We start from the raw sequence: 7,275 nt of genomic DNA on the forward strand, positions 1-7,275 counted from the left end.
CCCAGGCTGGAGTGCAGTGGCGTGATCTCGGCTCACCGCAACTTCCGCCTCCCGGGTTCAAGTGATTCTCCTGCCTCAGCCTCCCGAGTAGCTGGGATTACAGGCAGCGCCACCACGCCTGGTTACTTTTGTATTTTTAGTAGAGACAGTGTTTCTCCATGTTGGTCAGGCGGGTCTTGAACTCCCAACCTCAGGTGATTCGCCTGCCTTGGCCTCCCAAAGTGCTGGGATTACAGGCATGGGCCACCACTCCAGGCCAGCCTGGGTGGGCTTCTGTCCTCTGCCTGCTGCCCCCCAAGCTGTGGGGCAGGGCTGGGGTGTCCCCTTCTGGCTCTCCATCTGGGGGCTGCCTCCAAGCTGGCGGACACAGGGCAGAGGTGCACAGATGCCCCCAGAGCCTGAAAGCTCCCAGATCCCTGCCTCCGCCCCTCCCAACAGAGGCTGCCCAGACACCCTCAGTGGCCCCTGTTGCAGGTGGGGACATGGACCTCCCTCCTCCTGGGTCCTGGGCTGTGGTCCTTGTTGGGGACTGCGATGGAGTCAAAGGAACTGAAAAGGTGCCTGCTGCGTCATGCTCCCTTAGGCCGGAGACAGCCCCAGGAAGCTCCAACACAGGCAAACAGGAAGACGGACCTGGGCCCTGGCAGCCACCTGGCCGAGCTTGGGTCAGGATGAGATTGGGGCAAGACCCCAGCTCTAGCCCCGGGGGCAGGGAGGCTGTGGCTCCCAGCCCTGCCCTCTCTGTGGGCTCCCTCTCTGGCCTTTGAGCCTAGAGGCCTTATCTGTACTGTGGTGGTGATGACAGGAAGTCTGGGGGAAGGGGAAGGCAGATGTCAGGGCAGCTTTGCCTTCTGAAGGGGGAGTCCAGATGCCGCCTCCCGCCCGGTCCAGCCAGCCTGACCCTGAGCGTTGTGGGTGGGGCTGCGGTGGGGAGCTGGGTGCCTGAGGCCCAAGGACTCTGTCCCGCCATGCACAGGGCGGGACGGGGCAGGGCGGGCATTGGGCCCAGTGTCCTGGGGTCAGGGTGCTTCCCCTGCCGGCCTCACCCCGCCAAGTGGATCTCATGGTGCCCCTCTGGCTGGGCCCACCCGCAGTGGTATCCTTCTGGGGGCCCTTAGTGGAGCCTGCCGGGGGTGCAGATCCTGCCGGGGGTGCAGAGCCTGCTCGGGGTGCAGATGATTTCTGGGTCCCAGGACCATGAGGGGGCCACTCGACACACAGCCCGAAGATGCTGTGGACCCAAACTGGCCCTTTCCCTCCCACACCACCCCAGGACCAATGGGCTGGCTGAAGGCCACCCATTCTAAAATAGGCTCCAGGGCCAATTTTAGCTTCTGGGCAAAGGTCTTGGCCTGGGCCTGACTCTGTGGCCTTCCTGAGCTGCCTCCCCAGTAGGCCTCAGTGCCCATACAGGCCTCCTCCATTCCCTCCATTCATGTGACCCCACCCCTCCCAGCAGAAACTCTCTTTCGTAGCCCAGGAGCAGCTGTTGAGGGTTTCACCTGCCCATGCCCCAGCCTGAGGCCAGCTTCCCCAGAGCAGAGGGGTTGCACTCTCCTGCCTCTCAGGCCCACTCTGTCATCCAACAAGCTTGCTGCAATTGGCGCATCTTAAAAACAACACTGGCCAGTCATGCTGGCTCACGCCTGTAATCCCAGCACTTTGGGAGGCTGAGGCGGGTGGATCACTTGAAGTCAGGAGCTTAAGACCAGCCTGGGCAACATGGTGAAACCCGAGCTCTACTAAAAACAAAAACAAATTAGGGCACCCTGAGTGGTGGTGGGCGCCTGTAGTCCCAGCGACTCGGGAGGCTGAGGCAGAATTGCTTGATCCCAGGAGGTAGAGGCTGCAGTGAGCCACGATCGCATCATGCACTCCAGCCTGGGCAACTTGGCAAGACCCTGACTCTAAAAAGAAAAAAACAAAAAACATAAACCCATGTTCAATAGCAGCACTATTCAAAAGATAGAAGCAACTCAAGTATCCAAACATGCATAAGTGAACACATTGTGGCTCATCCACAGTTGAACATGATTCAGCCTGAAAAAGGAAGGAAACCGGCCTGCGCCGTGACTTGGATGCGCCTTGAGGAGATTGTGATGAGAGAAAGCAGCCAGACGCAAAAGGGCAAGAACGGTGTGATCTGACTGATGTGAGGACCCCAGCCAGTCAAATTCATGGAGACAGAAAGTAAAAGCATTTTGGGAGGCCAAGGCTGGCAGATCACCTGAGGTCAGGACTTTGAGACCAGCCTAGCCAACATGGTGAAACCCCATCTCTACTAAAAAATACAAAAATTAGCCAGGCATGGTGGCAGGGTCCCAGCTGCTCAGAAGTCTGAGGTGGGAGAATCGCTTGAACCCCAGAGGCAGAGGTTGCAGTGAGCCGAGATCATGCCATTGCACTCTAGCCTAGGTGACAGAGCAAGACTCCGTCTCAAAAATAATAATAACAAAAAATTAAAAAAAACAACAGACTGGGCACAGTGGCTCATGCCTGTAATCCCAATACTTTGGGAGGCCAAGGCAGGCGGATCACCTGAGGTTGGGAGTATAAGACCAGCCTGGCCAACATGGTGAAAACCCCTCTCTACTAAAAGATACAAAACTTAGCTGGGCATAGTGGCAGGAGCCTGTAATCCCAGCTACTCAGGAGGCTAAGGCAGAAGAATTGCTTGAACCCGGAAGGCAGAGGTTGCAGTGAACTGAGATCACACCATGGCACTCCACCCTGGGCGACGGAGCGAGACTCCGTCTCACAAAAGAAAAAAAAATTAAATCCATTAAAAAAATACATGCCTGGCACCCAGTGGCTCATGCCTGTAATCCTAGTACTTTGGGAGGCCAAGGCAGGCGGATCACCTGAGGTCGGGAGTTCGAGACCAGCCTGACCAACATGGAGAAGAAACCCCATCTTTACTAAAATTACAAAATTAGCCGGCCGGGCGCGGTGGCTCACGCCTGTAATCCCAGCACTTTGGAAGGCCGAAGCAGATGGATCACGAGGTCAGGAGATCGAGACCATCCTGGCTAACACGGTGAAACCCCATCTCTACTAAAAATAAAAAAAATTAGCCGGGCGTGGTGGCGGGTGCCTGTAGTCCCAGCTACTTGGGAGGCTGTGGCAGGAGAATGGCGTGAACCCAGGAGGTGGAGCTTGCAGTGAGCCGAGATTGTGCCACTGCACTCCAGGTGGGCAACAAAGCAAGACTCCATATAAAAAATAATAATAATAATAATACAAAATTAGCCGGGTGTGGTGGCACACGCCTGTAATCCCAGCTACTCAGGAGGCTGAGGCAGGCGACTCTTGAACCTGGGAGGCGGAGCTTGCAGAGAGCCGAGATTGCGCCATTGTACTCCAGCCTGGATAACAAGAGCGAAACTCTGACTCAAAAACAAACAAACAAATACAAAACTTAAGCCAGGCTGGTGGGATACCTCTGTAGTCCCAGCTACTCAGGAGGCTGAGGCAGGAGAATCACTTGAACCTGGGAGGTGGAGGCTGCAGTGAGCCGAGATCGTGCCACTGCACTCCAGCCTGGGCGACAGAGCCAAACTCCCTCTCAAAAAAAAAAAAAAAAAAAAAAAAGAAAGAAAAAAAGAAAAGAAAGAAGGGTGACTGCCAGGGCTGGGGAGGGGAGAATGCGCGTGAGTGTTTAATGGGGATGGAGCTTTACTTTGTTTGGATGGAAAAGTTCTGGAGGTAGACGGAAGAAAGGAAGGAGGAAAGAAAGAAAGAAGAAGGAAGGAAGAAGGGAGGGAGGGAGGTAGGCAGGGAGGGACAAAGGAAGAGAGGCCGGGCACGGCGGCTCACGCCTGTAATCCCAGCACTTTGGGAGGCCGAGGCGGGCGGATCACGAGGTCAGGAGATTGAGACCGTCCTGGCTAACATGGTGAAACCCCGTCTCTACTAAAAATAAAAAAAATTAGCTGGGCGTGGTGGCGGGAGCCTGTAGTCCCAGCTACTCAGGAGGCTGAGGCAGGAGAATGGTGTGAACCTGGGAGGTGGAGCTTGCAGTGAGCCGAGATTGTGCCACTGCACTCCAGCCTGGGTGACAGTGCGAGACTCTGTCTCAAAAACAAAAAAAAAAAGAAAGAAAGGAAGAGAAAGAGCGACTGCCAGAGCTGGGGAGGGGAGAATGTGCGTGAGTGTTTAATGGGGATGGAGCTTTAATTTGTTAGGATGGAAAAATTCCGGAGGCAGACGGCGATGAGGTTGCACAATAATGTAAATACACTTAATACCACTGAGCTGTGTACTTAAAATCGGTTAAAATGGCAACGTTTGTTGTATTTTATCATAGAAAAAAGAAAAAAATAAAATAGGCCGGGCACGGTGGCTCACGCCTGTAATCCCAGCACTTTGGGAGGCCGGGGTGTGATAATCACCTGAGGTCAGGAGTTCTAGACCATCCTGGCTAACACGGTGAAACCCCATCTCTACTAAAAATACAAAATTAGCTGGGTGTGGTGGCGGGCACCTGTAATCCCAGCTACTCGGGAGGCTGAGGCAGGAAAATCGCTTGAACCCGGGAGGTGGAGGTTGTAGTGAGCCGAGATTGCACCACTGCACTCCAGCCTGGGCAATAGAACGAGACTCCATCTCAAAAAAAAAAAATTACAAAATTAGCCAGGCGTGGTGGCACATGCCTGTAATCCCAGCTACTCAGGAGGCTGAGGCAGGCGACTCTTGAACCTGGGAGGCGGAGGTTGCAGTGAGCTGTGATCGCGCCATTGCACTCCAGCCTGGACAACAAGAGCAAAACTCCGACTCAAAAACAAACAAACAAAATACAAAACTTAAGCCAGGCTGGCAGCATACCCTGTAGTCCCAGCTACTCGGGAGGCTGAGGCAGGAGAATCACTTGAACCTGGGAGGTGGAGGCTGCAGTGAGCCGAGATCGTGCCACTACACTCCAGCCTGGGCGACAAAGCCAAACTCTCTCTCTCAAAAAAAAAAAAAAAAAAAAAAAGAAAGAAAAGAAAGAAGGGTGACTGCCATAACTGGGGAGGGGAGAATGTGTGTGAGTGTTTAATGGAGATGGAGCTTTACTTTGTTTGGATGGAAAAGTTCTGGAGGTAGACGGTGGTGAGGCTGTACAATAATGTAAATACACTTAATGCTCCTGAACTGTGTACTTAAAAATCAGTTAAAATGGCGAAGTTTGTTATATTTTATCACAGTAAAAAAAATAAAATAGGCCAGGCACAGTGGTTCACGCCTGTCATCCCAGCATTTTGGGAGGCTGAGGCGGGCGAATCACCTGAGGTCAGGATTTGAGACTAGCGTGGCTAACATGGTGGAACCCCGTGTCTACTAAAGATACAAAAATTAGCCGGCTGGGTACAGTGGCTCACGCCTGTAATCCCAGTACTTTGGGAGGCGGAGGCCGGCGGATCATGAGGTCAGGAGATCCAGACCATCCTGGCTAACATGGTGAGACCCCGTCTCTACTAAAAATACAAAAAATTAGCCAGGCATGGTGGCGGGCGCCTGTAGTCCCAGCTACTTGGGAGGCTGAGGCAGGAGAGTGGTGTGAACCCGGGAGGCAGGGCTTGCTGTGAGCAGAGATGGTGCCACTGCACTCCAGCCTGGGCAACAGAGGGAGACTCCATCTCAAAAAAAAAAAAAAAATTAGCTGGGCATGGTGTCTCCCGCCTGTAGTCCCAGCTACTCGGGAGGCTGAGGCAAGAGAATTGCTTGAACCCGGGAGGTGGAGGTTGCAGTGAGCCGAGATCGTGCCATTGCACTCTAGCCCGGGCGAAAGAGGGAGATGCCGTCTCAAATAAAAAAACTGAAATTAAAATTAAAAAAAAAAAAAAAACAGGCCGGGCATGGTGGCTCACGCCTGTAATCCCAATACTTTGGGAGGCCAAGGCGGCAGATCACCTGAGGTCAGGAGTTGGAGACCAGCCTGACCAATGTGGAGAAACCGTATTTTTACTAAAAATGCACCATTAGCCGGGCATGGTGGCAACACCTGTAATCCCAGCTACTCAGAAAGGTAAGGCAGGAGAATTGCTTGAACCCTGGAGGCAGAGGTTGCAGTGAGCCGAGATCACACCATTGCACTCTAGCCTAGGTGACAAGTGAGAGTCTGTCTCAAAAAAAAAACCAAAAATTAAATTAAAAAAAAAAACAGATGCCTGGCAACCAGTGGCTCACACCTGTAATCCCAGTACTTTGGGAGGCCAAGGCAGGCGGATCACCTGAGGTTGGGAGTTGGAGACCAGCCTGACCAAACATGAAGAAACCTGATCTCTACTAAAAATACAAAATTAGCCGGGCATGGTGGCATGCCCCCGTAGTCCCAGCTACTCAGGAGGCTGAGGCAGGAGAACCACTTGAACCTGGGAGGTGGAGGTCGCAGTGAGCCGAGATCGCGCCATTGCACTCCACCCTGGGCGAGAGAGAGCGACTCCTTCTCAAAAAAAAAAAAAAAAAAGATCAAAATGACCCTCCCTGGCCACCTGCCCCCCTTGACACACACACGTTTCTGGGTGCTGGTCTTCCCTCGAAGCACCCTGCTTGACGGCCCCCCTTGGCCGTCTGAGAGGCAGCCCCCACTCAGCCCGTGCAGAGCCCACCTGCCTCCATGATGTCCCAAGCCCCCATGGAAATCCACGCGACTTGATTTTCACCATCTGCCTTTCTCTACACACCTCATTCCATCGGCTCTAGATGCCACAGATGTCAAGAGGTTCTGGCGTTCTCAGCCACTGAGAGAGAAAAATTCTACAATGACACCCTGGCACGTCCCTTGTCCTGACAGCATAGTTGCTAAGACGTGAAGCACGCGGCTCTTGGAACCCAGAGGTGTGGTGTGTGGTCTGCTGCTTTCCCCTGGGGGCAGCAGCAGGTGTGCAGCACACGCTGTGAATGGACGGCGTCCACCACCCGCTGCCTCCCCACCAGGCCTGGCCTTGACTCTTGGGCTTTGCTCAGGGGCTTGGGGACAGGCCCTGGTGGTGAGCATGACAAACTCCCACCCATTGAGTCATTGGCTGGAGCTACAGATAAGTCAGGAGTCCTGGGCCAGGGTGCAGTCATGAGTGGAGAAGTGGGTGTGGAGCAGCTGACAGCATGAAGTGCACCCCGCCTGTGAGCCCAGCCTGGCCCAGTGCGCTGGGACCTGACTGCACTCAGAAGACCTGGTGCTGCCCTGGGCTTCAGTGAGGGGTGGGGAGGGGTGGCAGGCAGCCTCAGCCTCCTCTGTAGCCAGAGTCAAGCCACACCTGGCCCAGGTGGTGGACCTGTTCTCCAGGCCTCGGG

Source organism: Pongo abelii, chromosome 7, assembly GCF_028885655.2.
Source record: "Pongo abelii isolate AG06213 chromosome 7, NHGRI_mPonAbe1-v2.0_pri, whole genome shotgun sequence".
Lineage (NCBI taxonomy): Eukaryota > Metazoa > Chordata > Mammalia > Primates > Hominidae > Pongo > Pongo abelii.